Raw genomic sequence first — 18,514 nt, 5'->3', positions numbered from 1 at the left:
CAAATTCAAAATCAAACAAACAATAAAAGTTTTCAAATATTAAAACTAAAATGTTCGGGTTGTGCCAAATAATGTGTAGGTAATTATGGAGAAGAAACCACACTTCTGTAAAGTATTCAATTGCACTAAAATAAATAAAACAACAGCTAAACCAATTAAAATGCCCTTTTGAAATTTATAAAAGTGCAAACTAAATATTTTAAATACCAAAATATATTGTGGCGGTGGGCTAATTTGCAACCTCTATTTAGGTACTGTTCTTATAATTTTACAAAACTAATAGCTATTAAAACTATAATAGAAAACAGAAAAGTGAAAATAAAATAAAGACAGAAAAGAATAAAAAAAGAAAGGAAAACAGAAACCCCCCTAGGCCGAGTGGCCCAGCTAGCAGGCCGGCCCAACTGGGCCACAACCGCTAGGCCGGCCCACCAACCGCACCCATATCCTCCCACTACCCAGAAACCCTAACTCCCAGCACATCCCACTCCCCCACTCCCCCCGCTGGATCTGGATCGGGGCACGATGTCCCGACCCCATCGCCGCCGCTTGGAGTGCTTCGCCTCTTCGTCCTCGTCCTCTCCCTCGCCGGACCTCCCCGCGCCCATTGCCCCGTTCCCGGCAAAAATGCGGTGAGGCCCGGCCTCTCCTTCTCTCCCCGTCCCCGCATCCCGCTTGGCCGCTCGCCCGCTCGCACTCGTGTGCGCGCCTGCAACCGCCTCCCAACCGTGTGCGCCCGCAGCCCAGCGCGCCGCGGCTTGCCGTCCCGCCCGCGCGCGCCGCCCCACGCTAACCATGGCCGCGCCCGCTCACTCCGGCCCACCCCTGCTTCTCCCTCGCTCTGCTCCGCCTCCGACCGCGGCCAAGCCCGCACCCGCGTAGCACGGACGCGCGCACACAAGGGTCGCACCTGCATGCGTTCGCCCTTGCGCCGGCCCGCGCCGCTCTCTGCCTGCTCCGCTGCTGTGCTGCTTCCCCTACTGCGGCCCCGTATGCCTCCCGCTCGCGCACGGGACGCCCTGCGCGCCCCTGACCTCACTCGCTGCCCGCCCGTCTCGGCTCGCTGCCGCTAGCCCTCCGCGCTGACGGCCCCTCGCTGGCTCTGCCTTGCTGCTGCGTTGCGCCTGCTACCACCGACAGCTCGTCCCGGCCGTCCCGTGCCCCACATCTGCCCCCATTGCGCTGCCGCGCCGGCGTGCTCTCCGGCCCACGCGCACCCCACTTGCCTCCCCCACCGCCCTGCATCGCCGGTGCCGCCGCCCTTCGCCGGTGCCGCCCCATTCCGGTCACCCTCGCCGCGGTCTCGGTCGTCGCCTGGCGCCGGCGCCCGTCTGCGCCGCTCGACCCTCTCCTGGGATGGGTGCTCGCATCGCCCAGCGCCCCCTTTAGGCCAATGACATTGGGGCCCCGCCCCAAGAACGTTTTTATAAAAAAGAAAAAGAAATTAAAAATTAATTAATAAACTTAATAAAATTAATAATTTATTTATTAATTAGTGAACTAATTAAGTTAATTAATCATGTTTAGTTAATCTAATCAATTAGTTAAGTTAATTAAACCCTAATTAGACTAAACAGTCAATGACGAACGGGACCCACCTGTCAGGTTGACCAGGTCAACTGATGATGTCATGCTGACGTCAGCAAATACTATTCTGGATAATGTTGAATTAAGTAAATTAAATAAATTTTAAAAATGATTTAAATCTTTTAAAATTAATATAAAATAAACCATAGCTCGGATGGAAAAACTTTGTACATGAAAGTTGCTGAGAACGACGAGACGAATTCGGATACGCAGCCTGTTCGTTTGCCATGCATCCCTAGCATAGAGAACACGCAACTTTCCCCCTCCGGTTCATTTGTCCGAAAACGCGAAACACCGGGGATATTTTCCTGGATGTTTCCCCCCTTCACCGGTACCATCTCATAGCGCGTTAGGGCACCCTTAGCACCGCTACTTGTCATGTCATGCATCGCTATGCATCTGTTTTCTTAATATTTATTGTTTCTCCCCCCTCTTCTCTACGATAGACTATGAGACCGACGCTGATGCTACCCAGTACGACTACGGTGTTGACGACCCCTCTCTCTTGCCAGAGCAACCAGGCAAGCCCCCCCCCATTGATCACCAGATATCGCCTACTCTTCTCTCTACTGCTTGCATTAGAGTAGTGTAGCATGTCACTGCTTTCCGTTAATCCTACTCTGATGCATAGCCTGTCATTGTTGCTACAACTGCTGATACCTTACCTGCAATCCTACATGCTTAGTATAGGATGCTAGTATTCCATCTGTGGCCCTACATTCTTGTCCGTCTGCCTTGCTATACTATCGGGCCGTCATCATTCGGGAGGTGATCACGGGTATATACTTATATACTTTACATGATACCTGTGGTGACTAAAGTCGGGTCGGCTCGTAGGAGTACCCGTGAGTGATTCACGGATTGGGTCCGAAAGGACGTTTGTCCCGACGGCCCTCTGAGTGGATCTTTGTGGCGGAGCAACAGGGCAGGTTGAGACCACCTAGGAGAGAGGTGGGCCTGGCCTTGGTCGACGTCCGTGGTTATTTCAAAATAACACGCTTAACGAGATCTTGGTATTTGATCTAAGTCTGGCTACTGGCCTATACGCACTAACCAACTACGCGGGAACAGTTATGGGCACTCGACATCGTGGTATCAGCCGAAGCCTTCGTGATGTCAGCGACTGAGCGGCGCGTGCCGGATTGGACTGGAACACCTGCTAGGCTAGGTCTGCTTTCGGCCGCCCTCGCAACATGCAGGTGTGCAATAAGCGATAGGCCCAGACCCCTGCGCCATAGGATTTAGACCGGCGTGCTGACCTCTCTGTTGTACCTAGGTAGGGCTATGACGTGTTGATCTTCCGAGGCCGGGCATGACCCAGTAAAGTGTGTCCGAACAAAGGGGATCAAGTCTATTGGGAAATGTGGTGCACCCCTGTAGGGAAGTTAATCTATTCGAATAGCCGTGATCTTCGGTAACATGACGACTTGGAGTTGTACCTTGACCTTATGACAACTAGAACTGGATACTTAATAAAACACACCCTTCCAAGTGCCAGATACAACCCGGTGATTGCTCTCTAACAGGGCGACGAGGGGAGGATCGCCGGATAGGATTATGCTACACGATGTTACTTGGTGGACTTACCTCCTTGTCTCTTCTACATGCTGCAAGATGGAGCTGGCCAGAAGCATAGTCTTCGTTAGGACTAGCTATCCCCCTCTTATTCCGGCATTCTGCAGTTCAGTCCACATATGATAGCCTTATTCCATTTGATACCAACACATACATATGTAGTGTAGCTCCTTGCTTGCGAGTACTTTGGATGAGTAATCACGGTTGCTTTGCTCCCTCTTTTCTCCCTTTCTATACCCGATTGCTGCGACCAGACGATGGAGCCCAGGAGCCAGACGCCACCGTTGAGGACAACTCCTACTACAGTGGAGGTGCCTACTACTACGTGCAGCCCGCTGATGATGACCAGGAGTAGTTTAGGAGGATCCCAGGCAGGAGGCCTGCGCCTCTTTCAATCTGTATCCCAGTTTGTGCTAGCCTTCTTAAGGCAAACTTGTTTAACTTATGTCTGTACTCAGATATTGTTGCTTCCGCTGACTCGTCTATGATCAAGCTCTTGTATTCGAGCCCTCGAGACCCCTGGCTTATAATATGATGCTTGTATGACTTATTTTATTTGTAAAGTTGTTTTGTGATATCTTCCCGTGAGTCCCTGATCTTGATCGTACACGTTTGCGTGTATGATTAGTGTACGATTGAATCGGGAGCGTCACAAGTTGGTATCAGAGCCGACTGCCTATAGGAATCTCCCTTCCACACTCCTTGGCCGAAGTTGAGTCTAGACATTACAAAACTTTTTACTAACATGGCTGTGCGGTCCATGGGCCCACGTCGCCATTTGGAGGTATTAAGATCTTTTATTCCTCGACCTATACTCTGGGACTCTGATCTCTCTTCCATTCGGGTTAAAATGAATTTACTAACTTTGACTCTAGGATCTCGTAACTACTTCCTTCTAGAGAGCCCTTAGCACAAATGATCGCCTGCTGCACCGAAGGATTCCGAAGATACTCTCCGATGTTCTCTCGAGACTTTGTGTCCGTTGCTTTTGCATTTTCTTAAAACCGAAATATCCCTATGGATAAATGCATACACTTGCCGTTCTTACTTTTATTCCCAGTTGATCTTATTATTACAAGATACCCTAAAATCCTCTGTATTGCTCCGAGAATATTTCGTGCCTACTGCCTTGCAGTTCCTTGCCACCTGAATACCCCTACGGATAATTTCTCGCCCTTATCGAGTATCCGCTCATCCCCATTTGTTCATGTGTTTCATAATGGTCTTCGAAATACTATTCTATCCTCCAAAAATAAAATCCTCAGTAGCTTATTGCTCTGCAATACTTGTCTGCTTGCATTATGGATGCTTTCCATATGTTTGGCAATATTCATTAGTATCCTTAGACACCGTCATTTTGATCCTATTGATTCAACATGAGTGCGAATGCACACAATCATCAGTTGATCCTTTTAAATTATCTTTCTAGCTCAGACGTCATTTTGAACATGAGCCCGCTCTCGACCAATCTATTTGCCGTCAATTGTACCCTTAGGTCTATTGAACTTATCCACCCTTGATCAAAGCGTCTGCTTCTGATCCTTCGATTTGGAAATCATAATTCCTTTGATACCTAAGCATTGAATCATTCAGATGTTCTATGATCTGATGCCCTTGCATTCTTTCTTCAACTGGTTGTGTGCCGATGCTCACATTAGCTCCGCTATGGACCGTCGAATCCTTTGTTGGATTATTATTTGATAGTGTCCTTCATATTTAATCGCCTTGTGAATTCTTCCCTGATACATAATGCCATTAGTAAATCCTATACTCTGATTTGACCAACCATGCTCTGCTTTCGAGCTAGTGATATTTACTATTGACGCTTGTGGTATGGGTTTCCACGATGCCCCGATGGGTTGAACCTATGCCTTCCTTAATATGTGTGAACTCAAAAGTTTTCACGAGTCATACTCTTCTGGTATTTTGTTAGAAAAAAATTTCAACATTACAACTTCTTCGAAAATGAGAAGTGAATGAAAGGTTATGCATTGGAGAAGTGGGAGTTGACTTTGAACTTTGCGTTCATGCCCATGGACACGATGCTGATCTTTTCATGGAAGCTTCTCTTAAAATAAATTATTCCCTTGGTATAAGTTCATCTTATATCTGGTATAGGGTCCATGGTTCCGACCATGATTGTTCTCCTTTGATTCCATTTCCTAGACAAGATGAAGTACTTGTCTTCTGCAGATCATTTCACATGTCCACCGTCTACTCTGCTTGTAGCGACCAGACCTCAAACAGTCTGATCTCTGTGCATTAGTGTCATCCCTGGATCGGTAATGCTAACATGCATAGTACTTGAAGGATTTATAACAGAGTAGCAATCACACACTTATTACATTGAGTGTCTCAAAAGAGAACTTATTACAAATAATATGGCTTAAGGCTATCTAATAACGATAACCGCGGAAGGCTTAGAAGATAAGCGAGTCCATCAACTCCAATGGCATCACTGAGTATAGAATCATGACCTAAAGGCACCTTACTCATCGTCTGAAAAGTCTGCAACATGAATGTTGCAGCCCGAAAACGGGTCAACACATGGAATATGCTGGCAATGTAACACATAGAGAGTAATGAACAGAAATAAGCTATACTACATGCATATATGACTGGTGGAAAGCTATATGGTTACAATTTTGCGTAAAGCCAGTTTTTCCCTACTGTAAAGAAATAAATTTTATTTAACTATCATGGTGGTTGTCAAACATTGAGAGTGTAGACACCCTCTCAATCCCAATTAAGCATCAACATTAAAACCCAACAAAATTAATTAAAGTCACATGATGAGATTCACATGATAATCCAAGTACTAGATACTCAAGACTGTCCATAACCGGGGACACGGCTAACCATGATTAGTTTATACACTCTGCAGAGGTTTGCGCACTTTTCCCCACAAGACTCGATCTCCTCCATTGGTATTCTCGCACTACATGGTGTTTCATAAACGGATGACCGAGACATAGTCTTTCAGAAGTGCTAGCACCTTACGATCGGGTAGACCGTTACACCTACTTTCCCCTACATCTGCTAGTCTACCACCGTAAGAGTTCGCATAACTTAATCAACTATGCAAGAGCCCATAGTAGCTTGTGGCTGCACACGGAAGTTTCTAGTATGAATAATCTCATGATCCCTTTGAGCCTGGGTGGCGGTCCATAAAGAACAACAGGCAATAACTGGAATACCCAGGTGCCTCAATCCACCTAGATGTGTATTAAAGTTGCCACCTTAAGTAAACCATTAATTGATAATCTCACATCTGTCATGGATACACTCACCCAATCCACGTCTACTAGCATAGCATGGCAATATAATCAAACGTAGAAGTAACTCCCAAGGGTTTGATAATCAAACGGGTAATAGGTACTACCTCACCTACTTTCCCAAAACCCACAATTTAATTAGATCCTAATCATGCAATGTTTGAGGATTGATCTAATGCACAAAAACTGGGTATGAAAGGGACATGATCAAAGTGTTACTTGCCTTGTTGATGATCCATGAAACCTAGAGATTCGAAGTAGCAAGCGGCGCACTCCGGATACTCTAATGCAAACAAACAAATAATCATACAATAAGTACTCATCTAATGCACATGTAAAACTCAAATAAGAGATCTAACCAGAAAGTTCAACTTAAGAACTCCGGTTTGCAAAAAGAATCAAATAAAACGAAGCGATGAAAGTCAAACGGCGAAAGAAACAAGCTTCGTTTACTAATCTAGATCTAAGTCAAATTTTACAGAAGCAAAAACTTGTTTGAGTTGGTTAAACGGAAAGAGGTTTTCGAGATGAAACTCTAGGCGCTTGAATTGCCTGATTCCGATAAACGAGCGAAAAGTTAAACTAAAACGAAAATCGGATCAGAAATCACGATCAGAAATAATCGCGGAAAATCCGAGAAAAAAAACGACGAACATGCTAACGAACGAATGTTCGATGTCTGCGGCGAAGCGACGAAAACCGTTCGTTCAAACGAGCGTACGGAAGAACGTCCGCTAAATAAATTAAACCGGGAAAAAACCGATCTAAATAAAGAAAATGACCGCGGTTTTTATAAAAAAACGGGCGGTTGACCGGTGAAGACCGGCGGCGGCGGCTACCTCTAGCGGCGGCGAACTCCGGCGGAGAGGCGGCGGTCGGCGGCGAGGAGGCGGGGCATCGACGGCGGCGGCGGCTCGGGGCGGCGGTGTCTAGGGTTAGGGCGGGGCTGGGCGGCTCGGGCTGGGCTCCCCTGGCTTATAAAGGCCGGCTGGCATATTCGAGAATCTTGACTAGTTTCTCCTTGTAGGTCAAATCACTATCCAACTGAATCGCTTCCAGAGGCACTGTATCTCTTAGCGGTATATCAACCATCTCTGCGTGGCACTTTTTCAACTGGGAAACGTGGAACACATTGTGAATTCCTGACAATCCTTCGGGCAACTCCAACTTGTAAGAAACTTCTCCCATACGCTCCAAAACTTTGTATGGTCCCACAAAACGTGGAGCTAATTTTCCCTTAACTCCAAAGTGCTTAACTCCTCGAAGCGGGGATACACGAAGATAAACTCTGTCTCCGACATTGTAAACTGTCTCCTTGCATTTAGAATCTGCGTAGCTCTTTTGCCTGGACTGGGCTACCTTGAGCCTATTGTGAATCAACTTCACCTTTTGTTCAAACTCCTTAATCAAATCCGGTCCAAACAACTGGCGGTCTCCAACTTCATCCCACAACAGCAGGGTTCTGCACCTCCTTCCGTACAAGGCTTCAAAAGGGGCCATCTTCAAACTGGATTGATAACTGTTGTTGTAAGAGAACTCTGCATATGGAAAATGGTCGTCCCAACTAGATCCATAATCTAGCGCACAAGCTCTCAGCATATCCTCCAAAATCTGATTGACTCTCTCGGTCTGTCCATCTGTCTATGGATGAAAAGTTGTACTGAACTCTAGTCTAGTACCCAAAGTTTCATGCAACTGATTCCAGAACTTTGAGGTAAGCTGGGTTCCTCTATCTGATACAATGCTCCTTGGAACTCCATCGGACATATGATCCTGGTCATGTATATCTTAGCCAACTTGACACTGCTGTAAGTAGTCTTCACTAGGATGAAGTGAGCTACCTTCGTCAAACGATCGACTACAACCCATATCGAGTCATAGCCTGAATGGGTCCTGGGTAATCCTGTGATAAAATCCATGCCTAGCTTATCCCACTTCCATTCGGGTCTCGGCAATGGCTGTAGCAATCCTGCTGGCTTCTGATGCTCTGCCTTTACTCTCTGACATACATCACAAACGACTACATACTCCGCAATATCTTTCTTCATTCCGGTCCACCATAAAGTATCCTTCAAATCCAAATGTATCTTGGTATTTCCTGGGAGAATCGAGTACGGTGAGTCATGGGCCTCTTGCAGAATCAACTTCCTGATCTCTGGATCACTAGGCACATAAACACGGTCCTCGAACCATAGGGTATCGTGCTCATTCTCACGAAATCCTTTAGCTTTTCCCTTGCTCATTTTCTCTTTAATAGAGGCAATCTCCTTGTCACTCTTCTGAGCTTCTCTGATCTTATCCATCAAAGTAGACTGAACCTCCAATGCTGCTATCTAGCCTCTCGGAACTATCTCCAAACATAGCTCGCGAAGATCCTCGGCTAACTCCTTTGGTAAATCTCCGGTCATGAGTGTGTTGACATGGCTCTTGCGGCTCAACGCATCGGCTACTACATTAGCCTTTCCGGGGTGATAATGCAATCTCATGTCATAATCCTTGATGAGCTCCAACTATCTTCTTTGTCTGAGATTCAACTCCTTCTGCGTGAAGATGTACTTCAAACTCTTGTGATCCGTGTACACCTCACAATGGTTTCCGATGAGAAAATGTCTCCACGTCTTTAAAGCATGCACTACGGATGCTAACTCCAAATCATGTGTAGCATAATTCAACTCATGGGGCTTAAGCTGTCGTGAAGCATACGAAACAACTCTTCCCTCCTGCATAAGCACTGCTCCAAGTCCTCGTGAAGTGTCGCAATACACCTCATAATCCTTGCGCTGATCTGGCAGAATCAACACTGGCGAGGTAACCAAACGTTTCTTCAACTCCTGGAAACTGGCCTCACATTCCTCAATCCATTTGAACTTGATATCCTTCTTCAACAACTCCGTCATTGGTTTTTCAATCTTCGAGAAAGTTTCAATGAATCTCCGGTAGTATCCTGTAAGTCCAAGAAAACTCCGGATCTCTCCCACTATTGTTGGGGCTTCCCAATTTGTCACAGCGACAACCTTGGTGGGACCTACCGCTATTCCTTCTCCGGATATAACATGTCCGAGGAATCCAACTTCCTTCAACCAAAACTCACATTTGCTGAACTTGGCGTATAACTGATGTTCTCTGAGCTTACCAAGTACCAAACGCAAAAGTTCTTTATGTTCTTCTTCATTCTTCGAGTAAACCAGAATATCATCAATGAACACTATGACGAATTTATCCAAGTACTGCATAAACACTTTGTTCATCATGTTCATAAAATAAGCAGGTGCATTAGTTAGACCAAATGACATAACAATATACTCATACAGCCCATACCTTGTGGTAAAAGCTGTCTTAGGTATGTCCTGCTCTCGAATCTTCAACTGGTGGTATCCTGATCGCAAATCGATCTTGGAAAATACCTTAGCTCCTTGCAATTGGTTAAACAAATCATTGATCATCGGCAGTCGGTACTTATTCTTGATCGTCACTTCATTCAATCCTCGATAATCAACAACCATCCTTAATGATCCATCCTTCTTTTCCACTAGAAGTACTGGTGTTCCCCAAGGTGACGAACTTGGGCGAATATATCCCTTATCCAGTAACTCCTTAATCTGCTTCTTAATCTCCTCCAAATCCTTTGCAGGCATTCTATACGGTCTCTTAGATATTGGTCGTGTGCTTGGCAAAAGCTCAATCAAAAACTCAATGTCTCTATCCGGTGGCATGCCTGGCAACTCTTCTGGAAATACATCCGGAAAATCCTTTACCACCAGTACTTCCTCCTGTACAACTCCTGTTAAGGAATTTACTTGTGTCCTCTTCGGCTCATGCCATGACACATACTTGATCCTTCTCCCTTCTGGGGTGGTAAGCAAAATTGACTTACTGGCGCAATCGATGTTTCCTCCATACATCGACAGCCAATCCATACCTAGAATCACATCCAAACCTTGCAATTCCAGAATGATTAAATCCAAGGGGAAAACATGCCTAACTATAATCAATGGCACTTGAAAACATCCTCGGCTGGCCATATACTCCGCTCCTGGTGAGCTTACCAACATAGGTGTTCTAAGAACCTTGGTGGGCAGTTTATACTTATCCACAAATCCCCTTGATATGTATGAATGCGATGCACCAGTATCAAAAAGAACGATTGCAGTAAAAGACTTAACCAAAAACTTATCGATTACTGCATCTAGTTGGGCTTCAACCTCCTCCACGTTAACGTGGTTCACCTGTCCCCTGTTGAAAGGGTTCGGCTTCTTCCCAGAGCTTCCATTGCCATTTCCATTCTGGGCTTCAGGACATTCATTGGCATAATGCCTGGTCTTCTAACACTTATAACATGTGACTTGGCTCAGGTCTCTCTTGGCTGGGGTTGATGGGTTGGTACGATTCTGACCGTTGCTTCCCCCATTCCCATTACCATTCTTGGGGCCATTATGATTATGCGAACTTCCTCCTCCATGGGTATGCTGAAAAATGTCCTCCCGATTTCGGGGTAAAACGTAGCTTCTGCTGAGCTCCTGAATTGTATTTCCCTTGTCCATACTTCCTCTTGCGGTTCTCAATCTGTTGCTGCTTCCCTTCAATCATAAGAGCATGATCTACCAACTCCTGGAAGTTGTTGAAAGTTGCTACCATCAACTGCATGCTCAACTCATCATTTGGTCCTTCCAGAAACTTCTCCTGCTTAGCTGCATCTGTAGTAACGTCATCCGGGGCATATAACGTGCTAACTTACTAAAGTCATCCACATATTCGCCAACTATCCGTCCTCCTTGGTGCAAGTTGCGAAACTCACGCTTCTTCATGGCGATAGCTCCAGCTGAAACATGGGCAGTATGGAAAGCTTACTGAAACTGATCCCATGTGACAGTGTCTATAGGATAAGTGGCTGTGAAATTCTCCCACCATGATGCTACGGGTCCTTCAAGTTGATGTGCGGCAAAACACACCTTTTCCACATCTGTGCATCCTGCTGTGGTCAATTCCCTCCCTGTCTTGCGGAGCCAATCATCTGCCACTATCGGCTCGGTGCTACTAGAGAACACCGGCGGATTCAGTCTAAGGAAATGGGTTAAGTGATCAACAGGTGGTGGTGGTGGGTTGTTGTTGTTGTTCCCCTGATTCTGATTCTGGACTAGCAACTGCATCAATGCATTCTGCTGCTGGATCAACTGAGTGAGCTCCGGTGGGAAAGCAAATCCATTGTCACGTCTCGGAGGCATCTGAGGGTTTAGAAAAGATGAGAATATAGAATAGATTGAGGTCTAGAGAGAAAACACTACCCATATGCACATGAGGCAAATGCAAACAAAATCACTTCATTCAATTCAAAACAAGGGCATACAATCGGTCTAGAGCTATCGTTACAAAAGTGTTTGGACTATTCTATATACATGGTGGAATACTACTACTGTTATGGTGGTCTACTAGAAAAACTGCTCTGATGAAGACTCCATGATATCCGCTCCAGCTTCATCAACATAGTCATCATCACTGTCATCTGGGTGTGAGTCGGTGTCGTCGATGATGATGTAGTCCTCCGGGCGAATCTCCTTGGGTTCTTCGTCTTCTTCTACTAGTGTGGGGTCTCCCATAAATATTCCGATCTTCTTAATCAGGTCATCATTCTTCTCCACTAATACTTCGATTTCCTCTATATAATCTTCGCGTGTAGCCTTGAGTTCTTCCTCCAGCTCCGTGATTCTTGTCATCGCCTTCTTCAGATCTATCATGCATGCGCACATCTGGTTCTCCTGACGTCAAATGTGCTGGTTTAACTCCTGGATAAAAGCTACGATTTCTATCCTTCCTGGTGCTGATCATCTCCCAATGCTCATCTCGGCGCCCACAAATCTGGTAGATAGTATCCTTGAGATCATTGTGGTAAACTTCTCCAATACGTCCCATGGTGATGTGGGCTGCCATGCTCTTTCCTAGACTCCAGGTTGGTGCATCAAAGGAAAACTCTATGGGCTCGGTGACTGGCGCGAACATCCTTCTTGTAACTTGAACTTGAATTATCCAGCGCTCCTCCTCGGGTAAAGTGGCGTTGTAGGTCCCGGTGAAGCTTGGTACTCTGATGTTCAGGTACTTAGTGACTTCCTTTAGGTGGCGTCCAAAGGGTGTATCTTCATCCGGTTGTGTGAACTTGTTCCTTGCATCCGCCATCCTAAAAGAGTATAAAAGATGAGAAGTCAGAAATGAGAAGAGAGTAGTGATCTAGGTCTTTTAGCCTAGTGGTCGTGTCCTACAGTTAGCGTGTGCTCTGATACCATCTTGTAGCGACCAGACCTCAAATAGTCTGATCTCTGTGCATCAATGTCATCCCTGGATCAGTAATGCTGACACGCACAGTACTTGAAGGATTTATAACAGAGTAAGAATCACACACTTATTACATCGAGTGTCTCAAAAGAGAACTTACTACAAATAATATGGCTTAAGGCCATCTAATAACGATAACAGCAGAAGGCTTAGAAGATAAGCGAGTCCATCAACTCCAACGGCTTCACTGAGTATAGAACCACGACCTAAAGGCACCTTACTCATCGTCTGAAAAGTCTGCAACATGAACGTTGCAGCCCGAAAACGGGTCAGCACATGGAATATGCTAGCAATGTAACACATAGAGAGTAATGAACAAAAATAGGCTATACTACATGCATATATGGCTGGTGGAAAGCTATATGGTTACAGTTTTGCGTAAAGCCAGTTTTTCCCTACTGCAAAGGGATAAATTTTATTTAGCTATCATGGTGGTTGTTAAACATTGAGAGTGTAGACAACCTCTCAATCCCAATTAAGCATCAGCATTAAAACCCAACAAAATTAATTAAAGTCACATGATGAGATTCACATGATAATCCAAGTACTAGATACTCAAGACTGTCCATAACCGGGGACATGGCTAACCATGATTAGTTTGTACACTCTGCAGAGGTTTGCGCACTTTTCCCCACAAGACTCGATCTCCTCCGTTGGGATTCTCGCACTACATGGTGTTTGAGAAACGGATGACCGAGACATAGTCTTTCAGAAGCGCTAGCACCTTACGATCGGGTAGACCGTTACACCTACTTTCCCCTACATCTGCTAGTCTACCACTGTAAGAGTTCGCACAACTTAATCAACTATGCGAGAGCCCATAGTAGCTTGTGGCTGCACACGGAAGTTTCTAGTATGAATAATCTCATGATCCCTTTGAGCCTGGATGGCGGTCCATAAAGAACAACAGGCAATCACTGGAATACCCAGGTGCCTCAATCCACCCAGATGTGTATTAAAGTTGCCACCTTAAGTAAACCATTAATTAACAATCTCACATCTATCATGGATACACTCACCCAATCCACGTCTACTAGCATAGCATGGCAATATAATCAAACGTAGAAGTAACTCCCAAGGGTTTGATAATCAAACGGGTAATAGGTACTACCTCATCTACTTTCCCAAAACCCACAATTTAATTAGATCCTAATCATGCAATGTTTGAGGATTGATCTAATGCATAAAAACTGGGTATGAAAGGGACATGATCAAAGTGTTACTTGCCTTGCTGATGATCCGTGAAACCTAGAGATTCCAAGTAGCAAGCGGCGCACTCCGGATACTCTAATGCAAACAAACAAATAAGCATACAATAAGTACTCATCTAATGCACATGTAAAACTCAAATAAGAGATCTAACCAGAAAGTTCAACTTAAGAACTCCGGTTTGCAAAAATAATCAAATAAAACGAAGCGACGAAAGTCAAACGGCGAAAGAAACAAGCTTCATTTACTAATCTAGATCTAAGTCAAATTTTACAGAAGCAAAAACTTGTTTGAGTTGGTTAAATGGAAAGAGGGTTTCGAGACGAAACTATAGGCGCTTGAATCGCCTGATTCCGATAAACGAGCGAAAAGTTAAACTAAAACGAAAATCAGATCAGAAATAATCGCGGAAAATCCGAGAAAAAGAAAAAAACGACGAACATGCTAACGAACGAACGTTCGCTGTCTGCGGCTAAACGAGGAAAACCATTCGTTAAAACGAACGTACGGATGAACGTCCGCTAAATAAATTAAACCAGGAAAAAAACCGATCTAAATAAAGAAAACGACTGCGGGTTTTATAAAAAAACGGGCGGTTGACCGGTGAAGACCGGCGGCGGCGGCGGCTACCTCCGGTGGCGGCGAACTCTGGCGGGGTGGCGGGGCGGCGGCGTGGCTCGGCGAGGCGGCGGCGGCGCGAGCGGCGGCGGCAGCGGGCGGCGGCGGCGGCTCGGGGCGGCGGCGTCTAGGGTTAGGGCGGGGCTGGACGGCTCGGGCTGGGCTCCCCTGGCTTATAAAGGCCGGCCGTGCTAGAGTCCGGGTCGGGTATGGCCCGGCTAGGTCGGTTTGCTTTTTTTAAAATAGTTTCGCGCAGAAAAACAAATAAAAGAAATACTAAACGGACTCCAAAAATCCCGAAATAAATTTTCCCCGACTTCTAAAATCAAGCCGGAGAAGATGAACATTTATTTGGGCCTAAATGCAATTTTGAAAAACGCGTATTTTTTCCTAAATTAAATAAAACAGCGAAAAACTCCAAAAATAAAATCTTATTTGATTTTTTATTAAATCCTCAATATTTCTTTATTTTTGGAAAGTCATTTTATTCCATCTCACTTATTTTGATAATAGAAATAATTGAAGATAAAATAATTAAATCAAATGATCCTATTTTCAAAAATTTGAGAAAACCCAAATATGAAAATTACGAAATCCTCAACTCTCTCCATGGGTCCTTAAGTTGCGTAGGATTTCTTGAATCAAGCCAAAATGCATATAAAATATGATGTGCAATGATGATCGATGTATAACATTCCAAATTGAAAATTTGGGATGTTACACTACTCTACCGTCAAGTATTACACTCTGGTATCTCGAGAATATCACCGAACTACATAACTTCTTGTGAGTTCTTCATCAACTATTATTTCTCAATGATTCCAATTTTATCCGGGTTTTGAGTTATTTGTCACTCGAAACACCGATGACTGAATCGAGTCCGTTCTACGGTTCAACTACTCTTTGTAATCCTTATTACCTGCGATTTGTACTCGCTGATGTCATTCCCAACCGATTGACTACATCATCATCGTCATGTTAAAGCTTAAACTGTGCTACCTGGTCCTTATTCCTAGAGCACAACTTTCGATGATGAGCTAAGCTTACGTTGATCTTCCTTGTCTAACCGTTTCACCTCAAACAACAAGCTTGATTTCGAGTTTGTGTCGTATCCGTGGTTTCAATAACTTTTCGCTCCATCCTTCCTTTTGCTTGATGTCGTCGATGAGCGATTATATCTTCATGAAACCTCTTGACAATTGTGTCATGATCATGATCAACATTCTGAGCTCTTCCAGGATCAACTAAATTCATGATGGGAAATACCATCCTTGCCCTTGATGATTTGTGTTGTCATCGACCACATTATTGCCTTCCCTCCAACACAAACTTGTTCGTGTTCTGTGTTATACATTGAGTTCCTTGCTATCCAGCATTTCTTCTTATTTACCTTGGAGTATTACCATCTTTTATATCAAGAATTTCATGAGGATTACTCCACCTCTTAAGAATTCTTGGTATAGTGATACTTCTCACCATCACCATTCTTTCTTGGTCCCCGTGTTGCTTCCAACAAGTGAACGGTGTTGTTTGGATTCTTTCAACACTATTTCTTTGAAGTTAATGGTCGACATTTCAATCTTAGATCATTGGTTATTGAATCACCATTATAATATCGGTCATGCTACCTAAGCCCATATTTCGGATGCACCTTTCAACCAATGTTTAAATTGGGTATGTTTTCCTCGAGCATATCTCCTTATATCATTTGACCTGACAAATGTTATCTCTTTGTTCACATGATTGTGGAAATCCATCTTTTGGAAATCTTGATGAATTGTCGTTTAGTTCATCAGCCACCATCTCATCCTATCCTTGGTTTAAGGATGAACTCTTGTTTCGGAACTCACTTCCATAGATCATTTCCGAGAATCTCATAATGTCCTCTCATCAAATTGTGTTAAACCTTTTCTTCTCAGGCATCCTGAGTCTGAGGTATCGTGACACCAATCAGATCTGAATCTTGGTCAGATATGATGGTTGGGACATATTTCCAAGAGTTATAACATTGGTCTCTACATAACCCGGTAAGGTGGTGTCTTTGCTTAGCACCCCTGGCCAGAGGACCTATTGTTATAGTTTATTTTTAGCAAGGTTAGCCATTCTTCAATGAGGAAATTGTAAGACTTATTCTACAAGTTGATCTTGATGGATCCTTCGTGTATCCGTAGTCCAACCTTTGCTTGAAGACCATGTCAATGCTATCTCGAAGCTTGTCTGTGGTACTCTGATCTTCAATAAGAACATTGGAAGCACAATGCTAAATGTTTCTTGCTCAATTATCCAAACATTGTTGTTTGGGTAATGTCATGAACTTCCTCTCCCCTAACCTAATGGGTTTTCTACAATTATATCCTGTCATGGATATCAAGCTCTGCTTGTCCTTGGGAAGATTATACCCCCTGAATAATGTGTTTAAACACATTTTCCTTTCCATTATTCTATTTAATCTAATGATCACCTTTTCCTTTCCATTATTTTGTTTAACCTTTCTGGTGATCTATATGATCTAAGCAGTAATATTCTCCTGCTTATGTACACACCTAGGTGTACAATCGTGTCGGTAATACCCTGTTAGTATTGTTGATGACATTCCGGTAACCGCCGATGGACGAGAATTTTGCCTAATGGTCCGCCTCGTTCAACGAGCAGGAAAATGGTTCTCTTCGTCCCTCGCCCTTGGTATCGACATTGTTGCCAACATAACTGATAGGTTACCCTCTGACATGTCTTGCTATCATGACCGGGCAAGATGTCCATGCCTTTCCTACTTTAAACAACATGGTGGGCCCATAACCCACAGTTCCACATGATCGAAACCTGACTCTCCTGTACACCCTGTTTCCAAAGTTATTCCTCACGCGTGGCTTCGTAAGTACTTCACGAGCCACCTTCCGAGAGATCATCAATTCTGGTACCAGACACAACACTTATTGCTGTTGCTTTGAACCCTTCACACCCTGTTTCAGGCATCGAACGATTGCCTGCCTGATCGAAATTTCACATGATACGTCCTTACTATGCTCTCAATATTTTCTTAAGTTTCAATTCGAGAGTTACTTTTCGCCACCTTCCCCGATGTTATTGACCAGAGAGTCAACCTTGCCGAGGCCTGTTCTCTCGGAATACGCCGCCCCCCTTATTCTTTCGTAAGTACGATGGAACCCCCAAAGAAAGGATGCCGACTTCATCTTGATGACCTGAAGCAGAAAAATGAAGACATCAATATAGCTGATTGACCACTTTGAGAGGAGCAACCAAGGCCGAGAAGATTCATTAGAATTTCGTAACCAAACCTTTCCCCCTTAGACCCCCTCTTAAATCTCGGGACGAGATTTCTTGTAGTGGAGTAGAATTGTGACGCCCGGATATTTAAGCTACAGTGAACCTCTGCTAATGATGCCACATCACCTCGATTACTGTTACTAATCTCGCGTTAGTTCGAAACCGGTTCGAATTCAAATTCAAAAACAAACAAACAATAAAAGTTTTCAAATTTTAAAATTAAAATGTTCGGGTTGTGCCAAATAATGCGTAGGTAATTATGGAGAAGAAACCACACTTCTGTAAAGTATTCAATTGCACTAAAATAAATAAAACAGCACCTAAACCTATTAAAATGCCCTTTCGAAATTTATAAAAGTGCGAAATAAATATTTTAAATACCAAAATATATTGTGGTGGTGGGCTAATTTGCAACCTCCATTTAGGTACTGTTCTTATAATTTTACAAAACTAATAGTTATTAAAACTATAATAGAAAACAGAAAAGTGAAAATAAAATAAAGATAGAAAAGAATAAAAAAAGAAAGGAAAACAGAAACCCCCCTGGGCCGAGTGGCCCAGCTAGCAGGCCGGCCCAACTGGGCCACAACCGCTAGGCCGGCCCACCAATCGCGCCCATATCCTCCCACTACCCAGAAACC

The sequence above is a fragment of the Triticum dicoccoides genome, chromosome 7A (assembly GCF_002162155.2).
Source record: "Triticum dicoccoides isolate Atlit2015 ecotype Zavitan chromosome 7A, WEW_v2.0, whole genome shotgun sequence".
NCBI lineage: Eukaryota > Viridiplantae > Streptophyta > Magnoliopsida > Poales > Poaceae > Triticum > Triticum dicoccoides.
This window is presented reverse-complemented; position numbering follows the sequence as displayed.